Source organism: Macrotis lagotis, chromosome X (assembly GCF_037893015.1).
Source record: "Macrotis lagotis isolate mMagLag1 chromosome X, bilby.v1.9.chrom.fasta, whole genome shotgun sequence".
Classification (NCBI taxonomy): domain Eukaryota; kingdom Metazoa; phylum Chordata; class Mammalia; order Peramelemorphia; family Peramelidae; genus Macrotis; species Macrotis lagotis.
The window spans coordinates 226,855,832-226,878,776 of NC_133666.1; positions in this window are offsets into that span (position 1 = coordinate 226,855,832).

A 22,945-nucleotide genomic window follows, 5' to 3' on the forward strand; every position below is an offset into this window, starting at 1 on the left:
ACTATATCTTCCATGTCTAAGTCCTAACTTGAGTTTTTTTGAAGTTGAGTACCTCCTCTACATTCCAATCTGCTCATATGACCTTCATGAACTCAGGATCATCTCTAAAGCAAGATGAGATATAATAAAATGATTTAACTGTAAAAATAGACTTATAAAAATAATAGTGATCTATTTCTATAAGTATATGATTTGCTTTAAAAGTCAAAAGTTTGTGATTTTTCTCTTCACTACACTTCTTTAGCTATGTTTAATGCTTTCATGGATCCCAACTTGAATTACCTCTATTGTCTACTTCATTCATTTCTGGTCAAAGATGTCAGTGGTGCTACTGGGAGAGCCATAAAACTATGTAAGCCTAGCCTACTATAAACTCGAGCTTTCTACCTTCAAATGTAACCTCCTTGATGATAAAAAAAATAGCTTTCTTTTTAAAAATTTTTTTCCTTGATGTAGCTTTTTCAAATGTCCTCTACATTTTTCTAAACCCTTAGTTCCTTCATGTCTTTTTCAATGCAGCACTTCCCCTTACCCTCCCCTCTCTAGATCATCCTTCTGGGGTGTCCTCACAACCTGAAATAATCTTTGTTGCTTCTACTTATTTTCCCTCCAGGGTCAGGAAAAGATTCTACTACTTCCTAAGGTCATCTCATGATTTATGTTGTGAATCCCATTTCCTTTTTGTCTGTTCTGAGATTATACCCCTTCACAAATCCCTTCTTTCCCCAGTAACTTCAATATTTCCTAAGAAATAGTCCATGTGGGAAATGATGCAACTTGAAATAAGGGGACAGAACTGAGTGACATTTTAGAAAATGAATTAATGGATCTTGGCAGATGGTAATATGTAAGGGGTAGGAATAGAGGGAAGAAGGGAGAGAGTCAAAGATGACATGAAGGTTGAAGAATAAAAGGTGACAAGTGAAATGGTGATGCCATTTATAAAATTAAGGAAGACAAAAGGAGGAGCTTATTATGGTGGGAGTGCAGATGATAATAGATTTTAGATATTCAATTTGATACAGTTGAATTAATAAATCTATATTTGATTAATTTGATAGAGAAGATGAGAATAATAAAAATTTATATTATTTTAAATTATGTATAATTTTTATGTTAAAGTGTTAAAAAATAATGAATTGTCAGATTAAGTCTAATCTACCACATAGTAGTAGGTTAGTCACTTTGAATATTCTATCCACTTTACTTACTTATAAAGGATCCAAGTCTTTGCCAACAGGGGCTGCCAGCCTATATTACTCTTATTTAACTTTTTCTAGTGCATTCTTGAGGCTTACCAAAGTATACAAGTCACCTTTCATAGTCATGAAGGAGAATGAAAGGACAACTAAAAAGGTAGATGACCATTTACTTTCAACTTCAGAGAGACTCAGTAGGAGGTTCTGATGATATGGTAGGTAGTGAAGTCAGGAAGAAGAGAAAGGATATCAATAGTTTTATTTCTACTAAGAGTTACGGGTAACTTTTCAATTTAATAATGGTATGCTAAGTCTATTTATGGGAATTTACCAAAGAAATATCTCAGAACTACCTATTTACATGTCTGATTAATTCCAATGAACATGAGTCTTCCAAACACATGCTACTGAATAAGTCAAAACTAATCACTGAGGTGGCTAGGTGGCACAGTGGATAGAGCACTGGCCCTGGAGTCAGGAGTACCTGGGTTCAAATCCAGTCTCAGACACTTAAAAATTACCTAGCTGTGTGACCTTGGCAAGTCACTTAACACCACTGCCTTGCAAAAAAACAAAAAACAAAACATACATATATATATATATATATATATATATATATAATATAAATACATATAAATAAATAAAATGAAATTAAAATAAATAAATAAATATAAAATATATATAGCTTCCTCAACTGTAAAATGGGGATAAAAATAGGACCTACTTCCCAGGGTTATTGTGAGGATCAGATAAGTATTTCCTTAGGACAGTACCTGGAACATGGTAGGTATTTAATAACACTACTCCCTTCCTTGCTCTTGTATGAAATATAATCTGTTTCTCTCACATCCTACCCCAGGTCTATCAAGCCGGGGAGACTTTTGTCTCTAGCAAAGCAAATATACTATTCGTTTTAGCTTTCTGTATCTCAGGTTAGGATGACAAGCAATAATTATTTAAGAATGGAAACTTTTTTTTGATACTTGTTTTCCAATTTAGAGTGATAATTAATATGTGAAAAAGGAAAAAAGGACATCTTCATTTTCATATGTTAACTAGAAATCGCAATATTGACAGGATCAAGTAACTGTTTTGATCATTAAATAATTACAGATGCTATAGGATTTTGCAATGGAATAAAATACATGCAAATGCCAAAATACTGTATGTTAGTAAGTCACTGCTTTAAAACATATGGAACTTTAATTTAAGACAAATGCCATAAATGCATCTAATCATAGAACAATACTAGAATCTATTGCATAAACAGTAGTATTTAGGGATAGAACAAAAATATATACAACCCAAAAATGTGTATTACATGATCAAAAATAGATATTTTAAAGATGTAAAATTATTTTTGTGCTGTCTTAAGAAGTCTTCATGAGTGCCAACAGCTACTTCAATGAAAGAAACAATGATTTACAGTCTTGGGAATAAACTGAAATCAGGAGTACTTAACCAGTTTAATTATGTGAGTTTATAAAAGATCTAGCATATATACATTTTTCCAGGAGGAAAGGCAAACAAATTAATACATTTCTAAGATGAAATATTTACGGCACCAAAGCTTTGTACACAATTATAGTTTAAGGCACAAGGCCAAATCTCAGAAAGAACAGTGACTATACTTAGCCTGTATCTTAAGAGTGACCAGACCAAGTTCCATACATATATTACCATGTACTATATGGAAACTAAATCTCAAAATGATTAAAACCATAATATCAAAATTGAATGAAAAGGCACAGACACTCCCAATGGGCCCAATTAAGAATACAGCTAATAGCACTAGAACAACTAGGACACCATCATTGTATTTTGGTAGAACTATTAAAAGAGGGGGAAAGAAGGTTCTTTCTTATCCTCTAAGGGTTGAACTTATCTCATAGTAGAGCCAGAAGTGCTATTTCCTCATTTCTTACAACCAAATATTTATAAACTCTGCTGCTTTTTTTTAAATCCATTTTTTTATCTAAAAAATGCATGTTCTATTCACTCAATATGTGAGAAGCACCAACAGGTCAGTAGCAGAATAGTTGGCATCATGGCTACTTTTTTAGGATCCAAAGCTGTCCTTGATGCCCCTCCATACTGAAAGATCAGTTTTTTCTTTTGATTAGGCAATCCTTCAGAAAATCTTCACTTCAGGGAAAGTGCCCAAGGCAGTCATTCTCAACTTTCATTCCTTGTCATACTTCTTTTTGCATCATTCCCAACTATGGGTATTTTCACCCTGCACCCACCCACTTTTTATCTTCATTTTATATTTGGCTTCCCCCCTTAGATTGTAAACTCCTTGAGGACAGAGACTATCTTTCTTTTTGCTTTAGTTTGTTCTCCTAGAGTTGAACAGTGCATACAGTAAATGTTTATTGACACAACTCATTTAAAAATCTGTGTAAAAGCCCTGCCTACACCTTATCTCTCTAAAAAATGTACTCAGAATTATTTTTCTTGCTTGCATAAATCATTGCAGATAAAAGAGAACACAGTTCTTTGAATCTAAAGCGATAGGAACTTGAATCTAAATAGACCTTTAATGGTAGAAACATCATCACATATAGTCAGAATCTCTCTTATTCCCATCTATTTCAATTTTAATCTGTTCTCTAGTCTTTTGTTCTTTCCCCTACCAACTCATTTTCCTTCATATTGTAGAGTTTGAGATTAATTACATGATTTGGTCTACTAAAATATGACCGATCATTCAAAATTCAGGCATTTTCACTGTCCAGGTCCTCTTCATTTTTTCCTAGGCAAGAGACTTAAAACAAAATATATTCCTATTGTGGTAGGTTGCTGTAGATTATTCTGAGGAAAACCACATGGGGCAGTACAGACTGCCATATGGAACATAATAAATAAGGTAAGGAAGAGTGGGCAGCTTACCTGTTTAACTTTTTTTCTGAGAAAAGAAGGAAGGAGAATAGGGATACTGAATAGATGTTTTTGGGCAGACATAGAAGGTAGACAAGCTAGAAAATATAAAACTCACTTTAACCCAATCACGAGAATAATAGTCTAAAAGAAGTCTACTTTATAAGTTAATTTATTCTCAACTCAATATTTTCTTTTATTTCTATATAGGTTTAAATCATATGGACTCTGGGAATAGCAAAAGAAACTTTGAATGTGTTTGTGGCAAACAATAAAATGTGAATTCAATAGCAAACTTAACAATTATTAAACATCGAGAATTGGTAGACATAATGCCTATTTATCAAGATCTATTTGATTGTGATGATTATATTAATTTGTAAATGATATATTTAATTTTTATATAACTTATTTCTAAATAAATATTCTCTACTCCCCAATGTAAAGAATAACAAATGAAAAGCAATTTAGCAAAATCAATTAACCCAACCAAATCGGACAATGTATGCAACATTACACATCCATAGTATCCAGTCTCTTCAAAGGAAAGTAAATGAGGTATATTTCCTCACATCTTCAAACTTGGTCATTATAATTACATGGCATTTAGGGTTTTTGTTGTTATTCTTTCAATTTAAATTGCTATAGTTGTATACATATTTTCCTTGGCTCTGCTTACTTAACTTTCCATCTATTCATATGTCTTATATTACTCTTTTGTCTTCATGGTCATAATTTCTTGTGGCATAGCAATATTCATTACATTAACAGACTACATTTTCATCAACTATTCTCTAATAGATGGTTGCCTCTTTTCCCCAGTTATTTGCTATTACAAAATTGTCACATGAAGTATTTTGGCACACATAGAGTCTCTTTATCTATTGTTGACCTCACTGGAGTGTATGTCTAGCAGAAGGATCTCAGGGTCAAAGAGTTTGGACTTCAATCACTATCTTATCATAATTATGACTTGCTTTCCAGACTGATTCTGTCAGTTCACAGTTCTACCAACAGTGTATTAATATGACTGCCTTTCCACAGAATATGCAACATTGATGTCTTATATTCTTTTTCAACTTTTATAATCATTAACAATTTTTTAAATATGAAAAACCTCAGGTGGATTTTTGATTGGAGTAAGATCATTATTTTGAAACTAATGGCTTGTAATTTTAAAAACTCTGGTAATAAGACTATACTAATAATCATTTCTATTTGGTGCTAGGGAGCAGTATGGTGCAATGGAAAGAAGATTGAATGAGAAGAATTGGGGTTCAGATATCTCTCTGATAGCTAGCTATATGTACAATTTAGGGTATGACATTTAGTTTTTTCCAAGCCTCAGGTTCCTCATCTATGAAAGGAGGGAGTAGACTAGATAGGTTCTAGGATACCTTCCAGTTCTAGATTTATTCCTTTGAGGAAAAAAGAGAATTGTAGAAGAAGTAAATGATTGAGTATTTATTGAGTGCTCATTATATTAAAGGCAGAAGAGCAAGAAGTTATTAAGATAAAGTATGGTCTTCACAAGAAGCTTATACAAATAGATATAAATTCATTTAAATACCAATAAAATGATGAAATGCATGCTACAGTTTCTTGTGCTGTCTATAAGGAAAAACAATCAGCAAAGCAGTGGATTATGATGAGTTTACACCTACTTTCATTGTAAAAGTTATTTATAGGGGGCGGCTAGGTGGCGCAGTGGATAGAGTACTGGCCTTAGAGTCAGAAGTACCTGAGTTCAAATGCTGACTCGGACAATAATTACCTAGCTGTGTGGCCTTCGGCAAGCCACTTAACCCCATTGCCTTGAAAAAAAAATCTTAAAAAAAAGTTATTTATGGGTGTATTCAAAATACACACTGAGGAAATGTAGACTAAGCATAATTTCTTAATGAAGAGTACAAGACTTGGAAATTCCAAATAAACATGAAATTTGAATATAGTTTCAAATCCTTATGGTTACTAATGCATTTAAACAATATTCTATGGGAAGTAGATTGGTCTGGTGGGAAGAGTATTGGATTTGTATAAAGAAGACCGGGGTTCAGATTTCAACTTTGCCTCTTATTATTTTGATGACCTTAGTGAAATCACTTAAGCTCTATGGGTCTCTTTTCTTATCTATAAAATGAAGGGATTCAGTTCGATGACCTCAAAGGTCTCTTCTAGTTCTGTCTATAAAACAAGGATTGAAACTCTGCTTAAAATGAATATTTAGCTTTGAAAATGGAGGGATAATTAAAAGTACAAATTCATTAAACTTGATAAAGATCAGTTAGGTAGATAACAATTGGATTTTAGACTTTTGTTCCTTCTTTATATAGCTTAGATGTCTCCTGACCATTTCATTAAATCATTAACTTTCACAATTTGCATGAGGCTAAGGCCACCAAATACAAAGAATCCTATTTTGCCCTCCCCCTCCCAGTAGAATAGCAACTCAAAGTGAAACTTTCTTCTTGCATCATCCTTACTTTGAATTTTCTTTTTTAGGGTCAGAATATATATTTCACTCTAATTGTAGCTATTTTCTCCACTGCTTCCCCATATAATTTAAAGTCTTATTTAAAACAAAAATTTAGGAAACTATAGAGGTCAAATAATTGTAAATGTGATGACTTTGTCTTTCATGAAATGGCTTTCATGTCAAAATATGAAGCAAAAAAAGATTATGTATTTGATATGTGCTGGGTGTAATGTCAGCAAAGCACTGGAGCTAGAAAGGAAGTGTGGTAAAAGACAGAAGGGGAAAAATTAAAAGTCTCTGTAGGACAATGATTGTTTACTTTAAATGCAAGGGATATTCTTTTGAAGTGAATATTGCACTAAGTGTTAAGCCCAAACCAAAATTATATGAATGGAAAGAAAGTAAAGGCTTTGAATCCCCAGTGGATTTTTGGAATTCCTGTGGAAAGTTTGATGGGCTGTCTTTCTTCTTATAAATAAACTATTGTGGTTTTAAGACATGTGTTGTGTCTTGGTTTATTTAATTCAGAATAGCAGAAGAAAAGATCTTCTTGGTGAATACTATACGATATATTGGCATTCAAAGAAAACACAAAAGATCATGCTTAAATTTAAAAAAAAAGATCTGCCTCAGAATTAAAGCTTAAAGGCAACATGAAAAAGACATGATTATGATGAGAATCCAGGTTATATTAAAAAAAGTTTGGGAAGAGAAATTGTATTCAATGATGATGAAGACATTTTTGCCTATTCAACTGGGTTCTGATATCATCAACCTTTATAACTTAATCAAGAGGGGAGAATGCAGAGCTCATTTTAGAAGGGGAAAGCAAGAGATAGGTGCATAAGTGGATGATATCCAGATCTCTTTTATTGCTTGATTTTTCCCTCAGAACATTAGTGACATTAATAGTGATTAAAAAAATAAATGAGGGGCAGCTAGGTGGCGAGTGAATAGAGCACCGGCCTTAGAGTCAGGAGAACCTTCTTCAAATCTGGTCTCAGACACTTAATAATTACCTAGCTGTGTGGCCTTGGGCAAGCCACTTAACCCTATTGCCTTGAAAAATCTAAACAAAACAAAGCAAAACAAAAATAAATGAAACAATTAATCAACCAACCTTTAGGATAGAGATAGGGAAACAAGAACATTCTAGAATCATAACAAAGTCAATGGAGTTAATTGAGTAGGAGAGTGATATGGTAAGGTCTATACTTAAGGAAAATAATTTCCACAGTTATGTGGAGATTGGAACAAAGTGTTGAGAGAAACGGGAAGATCAAATAGGAAATTGTTGTAATAATCTAGGCAAAAGATAATGAGGGCCTAAACTAAGAAGGAACAGTGTGAGAAGAGAAAAGAGGCCATTTGTGAAAATTTTTAAAGCTAGACATGACAAAAGTTTGCAATTGATTTGATATGTAAGGTGAAGAAGAGTAAGGAATTGAAGAAAATTCCTAATTTTTATGAACTAGGGAGCCTCAAAGAATGTTGACATGGACCTTTCAACAGTAATAGGAAATCTGGAAGAGGGAATAGAGAGAAAATAATGGGTTCTTTTTTTGTACATTTTGAGTTCTAGTTATCTCCAGAACATCCAGTTTATAATGTTTAATAGGTGATGTAGAATTGAAACTAAGGAGAAAGTAGAGCTGGGTGTATAGGTTCGGTAGACATTGATATGTAAATAATGATTCATCTAGCTAATAAAAGCCAAAAAGAGAATGCTCTATGTTCTAGAATCATATTTTTAACATATCTACATACTCTTAAAGATAGAAAGTCAGGGACAATAGGGGAAGGAGGAAGAGAGGAAAAGATAGATGGATGAATGAAAGAGAATAAGAAAAGTATCATCAGATATGGGAAATAGAGAGAAACATGAATTACATATAAGTTAATGTGATTTAAATTTCTGTAAAAGCAATTAAAAAGAAGAAAATGGATTCCAGATTTTTATAGAAATTTTAAAAAAATAAATGTTTACCTTCCATATCAATTAGGGGTAAAGGATAGCTCTAGGCAAGAAACTGGTAAATTTTGGTGGGTTAGGAGGAATTTCCTCTTTGCCACACACCTACCTACCTGTGCTGCTACAGGCAGCACATGTAGAAATTAGAACTTCCAATTTGTTGTCTAGTTGACTTGTATTTTTGCATAACATTCTACTTTAGTTCAACTCAATTCAATAAACACTTCATAAGCACCTAGTATATTCCCATCCAGAAGTCATCCAGACTTTGTTTCTTTAAATGACTACTGTCTATAGTGTCTAAAATCTATGCAGTAGTCATCCCTGGAAGAATGCCTTAAAAGAAACAGGTGCAAGGGTTCAAATGCATCCTTCAGCATCATTTGTCAGGTTCTGTCAAAGTCATCTCTGTCTAGAGGGCAGCTCAGCAGTATTCTTAGTTCAGGCCTTTGGAGTGGGCTGATTCACTGAGACCTGGCTTTTTATAGCAACCTATTTAGACTGCATCACTTGTCTTACGCCATCCATTCACACTGTCTTTCCACTTAATACCGACATCTCCAAGTGAGAGAGAGACTTTCTGAATCGTGGTCTCTAAATAATTTCGTTACTTCCTCTCCTATTTTGTGAATTGAAGAATGAGAAATGATGTCATTGATGGTTGCTCCTGAAACTAGGGAAAGATGTAATCTGAGTTGAATTAAGCACTATTTTCAAGGCCCTTTCAGAGGCCAGGTTGAATTACAGTGGCAGACAACTGGTATGAAGTTAGAAATATGCCTCTGCTGCTTGTGTGTGGGTGGAATTCTCTCAGATCAAAAGTTTAGACACTTCCTTCAACCAGTTAAGTGAATTTCTACCATTCCTTACTGAGTTTCAGTTACTGGGTGCGGGAGTTAAAATTGTAATGCCCAGGGTCAGATATTGTTAGAGGAGGGAGAATTGGACTGAAATACAATTAAAAGGGCTTCCCCTTCTGTTAAGGGGGATATCTTGATCTAGACAAGGCTTTAAAATATGGGCTACTCACTCCATCCAGAAAGGACCCATCAATTAATGTTTCCTTGTTCTGGAGACAAATCTGATTCTGGCTTACTATATGGTTTTAGAAAAAGACTTTTAAAATTTAGTATCTGCACAACTTCGATTTGCTGACTTTGTTTGCAAGGTACAATTTTGGAACAAGAAATTACAGCTATTGCTATCACTATTCAAGTAAATCTTCCAAGTTCAATCTTTTTTTTTTTCAAATAATATGAAAAGCACACCCAATAAAAATCTATGTTATTTTCAACCAACTCAACACTAACTAGTAGCCCTTGGTTTCCCCTTTAATTCTCCTTAAGTTTGAATTTATGAAATTTAAAAGCATATAAACCCTGGCCTTGCCCTCAAAGCTCTATGTTTGCCAGTTGGGGCACAATCCAAATTAACATCCCCCCATCCAATATTAATACTAAATTGCTCTTTCTTTGGTTTGTTTTTCACCAACCCAGAGTTACCTCTAGGAAATCTTGACCTCTAGCTTATAGGTAATTTAGTATGAGAATCTCCACAGAGAAGCAATTGAATTGAATTGAAATATGAATGTAAAGGAATCCTAACTCCTATAGAAGCACTCATGGTATCAGCCTATTTTGATGATTAAGAATCCTCTCTCTCTCTCTCTCTCTCTCTCTCTCTCTCTCTCTCTCTCTCTCTCTCTCTCTTTCTCTCTCTCTCTCTCTCTCTCTCTCTCTCTCTCTCTCTCTAGCAGTCTTGGTCCAGTATTCTCAAACCTGAATTTATTAGTAGAATGCCAGATTTCAGAATTGTGCTGCCTAAGAACTGCCTTTCTGAATTCCTTTGTCTAAAATATCACTTGCATATTATCCTTTTTATCCACTCATATGGCCAATATAGCAGCCTTCTAATTGAACTCCTTGTCTCATCTCCATCCTACCTAATCTCTCTTCCACTTAGTCTCAAAAGTGATTTTCCTAAAGCATGGATCTGACCCTTTTAGTAGTATACTCAATAAAAACTCTAATGGATACCAATTATCTGTAGAATCTATATCTATATATCTATGTTTTCTATTTATCTCTATCTCTATATATCTCTCTACATATTACTTATCTCTATATGCATACATAAATACATACATGTGTTTATATATATATATATGTATATATATATATATATATACACACACACACACACACAAACCTGTTTGACATTTATAGATCACAACTTAGCCATTATCTTTTCATACATATTAAATTATTCTCCTCCAAATAGTCTACAATCCTCCAATAATGTCTTACTTACTCTCTCTCAAACATATGATGTTCCATTTCCCAGGAATTTTTGAACTGAATTTCCCTGAAAGACAATATTCCAGTCATGCCTGGAATACTTTACCTAGCATTGCTGGATTTGTTTAAGGTTAAATGCCTATTTTTATAGAAGAACTTTCCCAGTTGCCTTACCTACTTCTCCTCTATGGCTACTTTTAAACTATTCTGTATTTATCTTAATATGAATTAAAGGACTTTCTTTTCTTTCCTTTTTTTCATATACCCAGGTTAGCCCAATATTTGCCACATGATAAGTGGCAATGAAATTAATCCCTGGCCTTGCCCTCAGAGTTCTATGTTTGCCCGGTTGGGGCACAATCCAAGTTACCATCTCCCCTATCCAATATTAGCACCAAATTGTTCTTTCTTTAGCTTGTTTTTCACCAACCCTGAGCTGCCTCTAGGAAATCTTGACTTCTAGCTTATAGATAATTTGGTATGAGAATCTTCAGAGAATCAATTGAATTGAATTGAATTGAATTGAATCGAATTGAATTGAAATTTGAATGTAAAGGAATCCTAATTCCTATAGAAGTACTCATGCTAATGAAAACTGATTAATACATCTATTCATAGACTGACATCAAAATATAAATATCATTATTTTATTGTGAAAAATAATATTGCAAATGATCCCATTTGTATTACATCACATTACTCTCCAAATACATTATTTTTTCCCATTCCCTATCCAGGAATCCATCCCTTGAAAAATAATATTGGTACACAGCCCATACCTGACATTTTCATGGTCCTTCATCTCTTCAAGGATGATAGCTAGGTAATGTCTTCTCCAGTTTCATGCTTACTTTTGTTGTTAATGCTGTTGTTTTCCTAATTACATTGTTAGAATCATTACATAGACTGTTTACCTGGTTCTTTTTACTTTATTCTGCATCAGTTCATAGAAATCTTTACCACTTCATTTTTAAAAGGCTGAATTTTGGGTTTTTATGTTCATCCAGTAAAAATCAGAACTCAAATATAATAACTATGATGACTTTTCAGCATCACACCATCCCAAATTACCAAGAAGATTTTTTTCAAGAAAATGAATTGATTAGGGTTAATAACAAGATTGAAACCAAATTACTTATTATTAATTCCTAAGCCTATTCTGTATGCCCTTTAGATCACATTTGAATGGTACTTAGTTAATACTTGATAAAGTTATAGCAAATTCTATCCCAAAAACCTGTTGCTACATTCTGACAATAGCAGTAGGAGGTAGGTTTAAACTATAGCTTCAAGGATTTCATTCTCTTTCAAGATGACTTTGCTAGCAATGGGTATTATTAATAACTGATTTTTGTCACATGGTAAATTCTGAATTTTCTAGAGAGGTCTTTAAAAGTCAGATAGATTCTTAAACTGTCTGAATGCCTAAGGAGTGGGTGGTCTGCCATTAATAAAGGAAAGGAAAATATGATCCCTCAAGGCAACTTATAGCACACAGGCTCTATAATTATATCAAATCCAGTTATCAAAAAGCAAGTCCCCCTCCTTTTCATGTATAATAAATAGAATTGGCAGGGAAGTTCCAACTCCACAATCCTTATGACTGATGTCATGTACCAAACAGAAAGAATACAGTTTGATTTTTCAAAAGCAAAGTTGAGCTTTTCACACTGCAAATAAGGAGACAGCAAATTTAATATATCGTTTTCCTTGTTGTTCAGTCATTTTCCAGTCTTGTCTCTTTGTGACCCCAGTTGGCGTCTTCTTGGCAATGATAAAGAAGTGATTTTCCATTTCCTTCTTCAACTCATTTTATAAATGAGGAAACCTCATTAGTGATTTGCCCAGGATCAACCAGCTAATAAGTATGTGAGGTCAAAATTTGAACTCTGGAAGATGAGTCTTTCTGACTCTAGGCCCTGCACTTTAGCTACCACATCACCTAATATCCATACTTAATAAATTGGTCCATAAAATTTCTTTTGGAAATTTAAGCTAACAGCAATATGCTATCTTCTTAACATTTTAAATAAGTAATTTAACTAAAGTCATATAGGACTAAAGATTAATATTTCAGTCCAAACTGCAGGAAGACTCAAAGATTTGAGGACAGAGGAAGGGGTGCAACTTATAAGGGTTTGTCCATTTATTAGAGAATTTCAGAATTTGACCTGTTTTTCTTTCATCAGAATTCTCTTTCCAGGCAATTATTTTCATTCAAATATATATTTTCATAAAACAGATGACTCTAAAAGAACATAGTATGGAAAAATGTTGACATAGGAATTGACCTAAACAGTCTTATCACAACCATTTACAGTGGATATAGACTATTACAAATGATCATAAACTTGATGAATTAGGACATCAAGATCATCTAGCCTAATATCCTCATTTTAGAGATGAGGAAATTTAGTTAGAGAGAGAGGTTAAAGGTCTTGATCCAGGTCACAGAACTAGTGAGACCAGGGTTAAACCCATAAGATTTAACTAGATTAATTACTCCTTTTACTTTATTACATTCTCTTCTTAATTAATTTTTCTGAAGGATGGAAAGATCCTATAACATTACCCTTCATTAGATGGTTTTAGCATCTGACTAAGAAACCAACATGGCACATTTAAATTTAAAATGTTACCATTAATTGCTAAAATGGTTGAATAAGTTGTAGTATGATTGTGATGGAACACTATTGTGCTGTATGAAATGATGAGCTTGACGACTAGAAAATATATGGGAACACGAACAAAATAATTAAAAGCAAAATGAGCAGAACCAAGAGAATGTTTTGTGTGTGTGCAATGGTACCCATCTTTGGGAGAGAGGAGGGAAGGAAGAAAAAAAAGAAAAAATTTACATGATAACTTTAACAAATATTTGACTTGAATAATAAATTATAAAAATGAATTTACAATTTCATGGACAATAATCTTTTTCTACCTTATTGTGTTAGAGAAATTTTTTTATTCCATGAATTGAGAATAAATAGAAATAAAATGTTATCATCAGCCCACCAATTTTGTTTTAGCCAGGATCAAATCAATGTCCTTCTGTGGTGTGCAGTAAAATTCACTTTAAATAAAATAAAAATAAAATAAAGTCATTTTTCCTAATGACTTTCTTTAGCAAAGTGACTTCTTTGTACACACATATATATATATATATATATGAATTTTGTAAAGAATAAACACAATATTCTTATTGTTTAGCTCTTAATGAGTCCATATTTAGCCATTTTGCATTCTAGGAATTATAGTCATTTCTTTTTTTATTCAAGAAAAACATCTTCATTTGCCAACAGCTGACTGTCTGCCTTGGATTATATTTGAGCCACACCCAGCCATGTCAAATACAAAAAAAAATCCTATAAGTATTTTTATCTGCAAAAGGAAGATGAAATATGCCATAACCATGAACCATTTTAATGTTTTCACTGGATGATGTTCCTTCTCAGGGAAAATGAAACCAAAAAGAAAGGAATAAGGAAAAGGAAAAAAGGAAAATTTACAAAGTTGGTTATGACTGTAGAAAATATACCACTATAGACCAGAGAGTTGCAGCTAACTGTATATCATAGTAATAGCAGTAGAGAAATATAATTGTTAAAGAAAGACAAAGAAACAAAGCAACAATAACGTCGGTGGCTTCAGATTATGACTGTGTGTAAATAAATTAAATTATGACTATTAAACAAGGCACACTAGTGATTCAAATGCAGGGAGGCAAATTTGACTTCAAAGATATCACTGAGACTTGGCAGGATGGGACACATGAGTGGAATATGGCTCTGAAAGTATAAAACCACATAACTTGGATAAGGGCATAAATGCAAAGTTTTTCAAATATGCTAATAACACAAAGCTGGAAAGGATAACTAACTCATTGGATAAAAGAGTCAGAATGCCAAAAGATCTCAAACAGCTAGAATGGTGAGCCAAATCATATGAGATGAAATTTAATAGAGATAAAAGTAAGATTTGGCACTTGAGTTGAAAAATTCAATTTTATGAGTATAAGATGAGGTAAGTACATCTTGACAGCAATTCAAATGAAAAAGTTCTGGGGGTGGGGTGTCCTTTCTAATTTGTTAACTACATGTATGGCCATGACACCCAGAAATGATCATGTTCTCTTAAGCTGTATTGAATGCCACAATATGTAGAATGGCAAGGAAAGTGCAAGGGAGACATAGTGGAAAGAGTGCTAGCTTCAGAATCAGTGAGTTGGGGTTAAATTCATGACTTGAGTACAATGGTAAACCACTCACTATTACCCAGGCAATGGAGATACAGGAGATAGATAGCTATGTCTGAAATCTGGAAAATCTGAATTTAAATCTGACCTCAAACACTTACCAGTTGTGTGACCTTAGGCCAACCACTTTACCTCTGTTTGTCTCAGTTTCCTCAACTGTTAAATGGGAATAATAATAGCATCTACTTCCCAGGCTGTTGTGAAGATTAAATGAGTTAATATTTTTGAAAAGCATTTAGCCTGGAACAAGGAAAGTACTACATAAATGCCTATTCACTCTCTCCTTCATTTTAGGTAGCTCTCAGACAATACATTTCTAAAAAAATTGTCAATCATAATTTCCCTACATTGATGAAGTCAGGGGGCCTGGACCAAACCACCACTTATTCTCCTTCCCAAATGAGAAGTCTAGAGAGTTTCCAGAATACTGGAGATCATTCCATGGATAATCAGTTGAAGCAACAAGAAGTTTTAACCTGAAGAATGGTAAAGAAATTTTTTTCTTTTTTTAAATGTTATTTTATGTTATTTTTTGAATAACATGCAAAGATAATTTTCAACATTCATCTTTTTTTTGTAAGACTTTGCATTCCACATTTTTCTACCTCCTTTCCTTTCCTTCTCCCTCCCTAAGATAGGAAGCAACCTGATATAGGATATACATGTGCAATTTTTAACATATTTCCATATTATGTCATGGAAGAAGAATCAGAACCAAAGGGGGAAAAACAAACATTAGAAAGAAAGAAAAAACATAAACAAGCTTTAAAAAGTAAAAATAATATGCTTTGGTATATATATTCAGACTCCATCATTTTTCTCTGGCTTAGATGACATTTTCTATTGTAATTGTTAGGGTCTGAGAATTCCCCAATGTCCAAACAGAGACACTCGACACAATGGAGATGCAATAGCAAGGGTTTATTAAACTAGCTCAAGCTAGGGTTCCATCCTAGGACAGGGCTACGATCCTGGAACCCCAAGTAAAGCAAGGAGAGTCCTTATATACGGTTCAGTAGGGGAGTTCCAAACATCTGCTGGTTGTCTTGAGATAGTGTGGCGTGTTATCATTAAATGCAGGTCCTCAGGGAGGTTCTTCTGTCGCATGGTCTGAGAAATGACCAGGCAGAAACTTAGGAGCAAAATTTAGGCAAAAGTTCATAGGTTTCAACACTCGTGGTCTTACAGTAATGTCATAAGATGACATTTTCCATCATAAACTGAACTGCTGAGAGGAGCTAAGCCCATCACAGGTGATCATCACATATTGTTGATCTCAAGGTATACAATGTTCTCCTAGTTCTAATTGCTTCACTCAGCATCAGTTCATGTAAGTCTTTCTAGCCTTTTCTGAAGCCCACCCATTCAGGATTTCTTAAAAAAACAGTACTACTCCATCAGATTCATATACCACAATTTGTTCAGCTATTCCCCAAAGGATGGGCATTCCAATTCCTTGCCACCACAGAAAGAGAGGCTATAAATAGTTTGTTCATGTGGGTCTGACCACGTTTTTAAACTACTTCTTTGAGATACAGACCCAGCAATGGTATTGCTGATTCAAAGGGTATGAACAATTTTATTGTCATTTTGGCATAGTTCCAAATTGCTCTCCAGAATGGTTGGATTTGTTCATAGACAATTGTGAAGTATTGATAACATTCTTCAGATATTTAAAAGAACAACATTATAAAAAAGTGATTTGATTCATTCTGTATGACCCCAAAGAGTAGAGTCAGAGAACTGTATACAAATTCTAGGACACTAAGTGGCATAGCAGGTGAGATGTTAGCAGAATATGGAAGACTTGAATTCAAATCCTCTTTTGAACACTTAATAGTGTATAACCCTGGGAAAGGTATTAAACCTTTCTTAGCTTCAATTTCCTTAATTGTAAGTGAAGATAATAGCATCTTTCCCCAAGGTTGTTGTGAGATTCACATGAGGAGAAAAAATGTAAAATGTTTACAAACCATAATGTGTTATACAAATTTTAGCTACCACTGTTGCTGCTGTTCTTGATTTTATTGTTGGTGCTGTTGTTAAGTTCCATGTTCTAATTTTTGATTTAATATAAGAAAAAACCATCCTAACATTTGCAACTTTTCAAGGGCAGAATAAAGTACTTCAGGAGGTGATGGCTTCCAGTTCACAAATGATCATCAAGAAAATACCAGAGGAGGCTATTGTTTTGCTTTGATTTGTTTTTTCAAATCTTGGTATGAAAAGGCTTCTTAGATCCCATTAAAACTCTGAAATACTGTACTTCTAGCATATATTTCCTGCAGGAAGAGAATGTTAAAAAGCAAACTATTAGGTTTGTGATATCTAAGTGGGAATAATGATACACCCTGTGATATGCTCTGATAGGCAGTCTTCTCCTAAGGAATTAAGAATCATATTGTAAATGAGATAGTGTCATTGTCTCTGGTTGTTCAATAGTAATACACACTAGAAATGAACCAGACAGACTCCCTGTGGACTCTAATCCCTGACAATCTCATACTTACACTGAAGGTCAGGTAATTATATTCACGCTATTTCTGTTATATTACTGTTAGAGTTGGGCAATCTGATTAAGATAAAATAAGATTTAAAATGCCCTGTTACTCAAAATACAAATCTTATCTAAGCCAAATTTCTTTAGATATCAAAAAGACATAAAAATATGTGTTAATATTCTGAACTTTCTGAGTCTGAATTAAAAAGAATTTTAAAATACAGTAAAATTCAAATCAATAAACCTTTAATAAGTACCTACAATGTGCAAAGCATTGTAGTAAACAAGTTACAAATGTGAACTTCATTGTAATAATTTTAATTATTGCTAGGTTTAGTGAATTTATGAATTGAGGCATATAACTGAAGACTGGGAAAGAAAGAAGTTAAAAAGGAAAGAAGAAATAAGCATTTCCTAAGCACCTATTACTTAGCAGGCACTGTGCTGTGCTTGTTATAATTTTATTTTCACAGTAACCCTATGATATACGTGTTAATATTATCCCCATTTTACATATAAGGAAACTGAGGCAAGTAGAAGTTGTGACTTATCAGGGTTACACAGATAGTAAGTGTCTGAGTCCAGATTTGAACTCATGTATGACTCATATTTTCCTGAATTCAGGTTCAAAGCTCTATCCATTGTGCTGTCTAACTAAAAGGAAATAGAACTTAGAATCAGGAAAACTTTGGTTAAAACCTTTCCTCAGATGCTGATTAACTGTATAACTTTGGGAATGACATATGACCTTCCTTAGATTCAATTTCATGTCCTGAAAAATGGAGATGATAATATAACCTATCTCACAGGGTTGTTATGAGGATTAAAAGAGGAAACAGAAGTAAAGTGTCCTAGAAATCTTAAGCACTATATAAATGCTACTGTTGTTTTTATTGTTACTATTACTTCCCTTTCAAATATAAGTATGTATGCAGCTACATACATTTGGTTTGCAAGGCATGTGATAGTGTTACTGTTTTCCAGTTGTTCAATCAGGTCTGACTTTTTGTGAAATCTGTGAGGGTTTTCTTGACAAAGATACTAGAGTGGTTTCCATTTCCTTCTGTGTTGCATTAAGGCAAATAGAAGTTAAGTGATTTGCCCAGGGTCAAATAGACAGAATTCAGAGTCAGGTCTTCCTGACTCCAAGCCCAGAGTTCTATTCACAGTTGACATCCATCTGACTCTTGGGATATTTCTGATCTCTAATTCCAGATTTTTTTCCCCTCCTTTTTCATTGAAAAATTTTGTTTCCTCAATCAGATGTCCCAAGTCTATTCAATTCAATGCCACATAGTGCACAGTTGCCTTAAACCATTAAACAAAAGAACCCTTTGTAGTAGCACCTTTTAAAAGTTTCCCCATTCAATGTTGTCCCAATCATAGGAAACACTCAACTATCCAAGAGAACCTTGATCCAAGCATTGATTTTCCCTGGCCTGTCCTATTTTCTGCTGGCTTTCCTGCTGCTTCTGTAGTATCTGGGAGGGAGTAGACATCAGAAGTTGTGTAACTGGGGAAGGGAGGGCAATTTTGCCTTCAGAGAATGTTTGGCAGAAGCAATTTTAAATTCACTTTTCACCTAGAGGAAACTCAGGTGAAATCACCCTCCTCAATAAATGCCAACAGATTTCTCCAAAGTGATTTTTTTTCACTTTACTGAAGTCGGTGAAATCGAAAGAAGTTGAAATTTGTTTATGTTTACCACTTCCTCTTATAATAGTATAGATAATTTTGGAGGGGTATATGACTATATCTCACTCATATATAACAAGAGAATTCAATTGCTTTGGTCTTGGCCCAGTCCTACAGTTGCTATGATGGCCTTCTGATTGGAGGAGATTAGGGAGGTGATGAAGCATAGATGATCTTGAGGTTAGCAGAGTTTTTTCTTGAGCAGGAGTGACACAGAGGGAAGCACTGGATTGCACAATGGCTCCTGTCCCTTGGTTTCCAGGGGAAAGGACTTCAGGAAATGAGAAAGTAGTATGGAAAGGAAGAGAGAAGCATGCTAAAAACAAATATTGCCTATTTTGAAATTTTGACTAGGAAATAAGGAAGAAAATGTACTTCCTCATCTTTTCTGCAGAATGTGGCTTCCTACATCCCAGACCCCGGAAGCATTTACAGTGTCATTATTATCTTTGGTCAACTACCCATTAAATAATTTTTTTTAACATGTTAAGTTTGAGGTAATTGAATCAAGATTTAGAGCTTGAGAAACTTTAGGAAGCCATCCAGTTCACACTCCTCATTTTACAGATGAGGTAAATGAGACCCACAGAGATGAGTTACTTACCCATATTTACAGGGGTAGTACACAGTAGAACTGGTATGCAAATCTGAATCCTCACTCCTCTTTTTCCTATACCGCACACCACTTTTTTATGAGCTCTTTTTGAGGAACATGATCATCATTTATAACATGATTTCTATAGGGAAATTAGTTCAGAATTCCAAATAATTAAGGCAAGAATCAATCTTTAGAACAGGTTAAATTGGCCTTTGTAACACAATCTGTTGATAATTCAGGGAACTAGATTTTTTGTATATTTTTCATATATATCAAATTTCTATCCCTACTCAGTTATTTCTGATACTTACTTGTATCAGTTATGTAGATAAGTTGTTTAATATCCATTGTCTCAAATTTCCTCATCTGTAAAATTAAAAGAATTGAACTAGATGTCCTTTGACACCTTTTCCAGTTCTAGCTCTAAGATCCAATATGTATAGAGGCAACTAGGTGGTGTAGTGGATAGAGCAATGGCTTTGGAATCAGTATGACTCATCTTCCTAAATTCAAGTCTGACCTCATATATGACTCTGTGTCTCTAGACAAGTCACTTAATCCTGTATGCTTCAGTTCCTCCTCTATAAAATGAGCTAGAGAAGGAAATTATAAACCACTCCAGTATCCTTACTAAGAAAACCCCAAATAGGGTCACAAAGAGTTGGACATGATTGAAACAATGAAATAGCAACAACAATATGCATTTCATTCATGTTATCTGGTGAGATTAATGGGATGATCAATATAGATAGTAGACTAATAGCCTACCTCTGGAAATTTTCTTGGTGGAATAAATTGGTATTTATCTGCACTCTGTATTGAAGATTCTACATTCTAAAAGTTTGATAAATCAAATGTTGTAAAGTATGACAATAATCTTCCTCAATATAATTTTATGACTGTTTGTTGTTTGTGATTACTTGAGCATTTAATGAGGTAAATAAACAGAGAGTTAAAAAAATTCTCCCTTCCTTTTCCACCTCACTTCAAACTGTGCCCCCTCCCATTCAAAGCATCACCAGAATTCTGGGTTGAACATCCTGAATAGATTAGTAACCTTTCAGCTACAAGGCAGCAGATTCCCTAAAATGGAAAGACTTATAAGCTTGAAGAAGAAAGACAGAGTTAAGAGGGTTGCTGCAAGAGGGAGATGAGTAAGGAATTTTCCACTACTCTTCAGTGACTGCCTGGCTAAAACACACTTTACTCAAGCAATTTCCTGAAACCACCCATTTTTCTATTGGCCTCTTGGTTGGTGGAAGTTTATTGTTTTCTTCTGTGTAGCCCTAAAGAGACAGAATGTTTATTATCTGTTTCCCCTACAAAGAGTCTGTCTACCCATTTCAAGTATGTGGGAGTTCCAAATTAGGGTTTGGCAACCTTTAGCCTCCAGGACAAGCCCAGTGGGGGCATTACTTGGGAATGTCAGCTCTGGCTGCATTCTGGCTCCAGAATTAACTGAGCCAAACCTCAGAACTTCCATGGTTTAATTGAAAGTTGAGAGCTGGGGCCAGGGGCAAAGTATTTTTCTGGCCTGGAGCAGAAATAGACTCCTCTGTGCCAGTTCACACTATTCCTGATGGCCTTGAGTTCCAGCTCTCCAGAGAAACTTCCAGTTTTGCAGATAGGAACCACATAACAAAATTGTATTCTTAGGACAGGAATGGACACAGCTACCTCTGTGTGTGTGTGTGTGTGTGTGTGTGTGTATGTGCGCGCACAATTTTCCCCAAAGGCACTTGTTCACTAAAATTAGTTTTAACATACATTAATTGAACTTTGGACAGGTATTGGTTCCACTTAGTCAGCTATACCTATAAAGGCCGTGACTAGCTCAAGTGGGGTATATACTGAGTTAAATATAATATATATATATATATATATAATTAATATAATGACTAAGCACAGCATATTTTTATTTGCTTTCATTTTCTAAATATAAATTATACATAATTATGTGCATATGTATAAATGTATGTGTATATAATATATATATCCATATCATATATAGATATATATAAAACATATACACAAATATCTAAATCTAGATTTAGGTTTAAATCTAGATCTGGATAGTCTGGAAATTCTATTGGATTCAAAATCGAGAGTCTGACACATATACAAGCTCAACATTTTCCTTAGAGACTTAATTGTCAGGACTGAGAGGTAAGATGTAAAGCTAAATCCAGATATTTCTCAACCCTTTATTTGCATTTGAATCGATAAATTTTGCTCCGTCTAATCAAATGACATGTTTGCAACTAAATCTCTTCAAAATGCAAAAAAAGAAAAATAATTCAAAGACACAAGAAATTGTAGGAATGATGGCCCTAGAATAGCTTTGTATTCAGATCTACCTCTGTTGGACCTTGCTCCCTCCCCTCCTGCCCCCCCCTCCGAAAAATATGGAAATTGGATCTTTCTGCATTTGAACTCATGCTCCCTGTCTGACCTGTCCACCAGGTACTTTAATTCCCTTCGCTAACACATGAAAATTGAGATATCTGAAAAATTAAATTTAAATGCAACTCTGGAGAGAATATTCCATTTTAAAAGTGGTATGTGTTTAAATATTCCAGAGTCCTTCCTTACCTCTTGCTCTGTATTAGTCATAAATATATGTCTATATTCATATATGTGTATATAGTTATATATATAGAGATATATTATACACACACACACACACACACACACACACACACACACACACACAGAAATATATGACTTCTCCAAGTCTTAAATGAAGGATGAAGATCAGATCACTTTTGCCTCAATCTTTCTTTGTTTCTTTCTCAGGTTCTCCAACCCCAGCTTTCTCCTCCTCGCTCTTCACACAGCCTTATTGGGTGATAGGGAATTAGGAGCTATTCTCCTATGCTTAACTCAGGTTCCCCCAAGACAGCAGTCATACAGCTGACAGGCTGTGGAATGACATGGTGCCTGTTATACTATTCCTTGAGTCTGGCTCCAGGTCCCTAAATACTGTCACCAGTGGTCAGTTGAGCAATTGTAGCTTTCAGGCCTCCTCATAAACACACACATGAACACACATATACAACCACACACATATTAC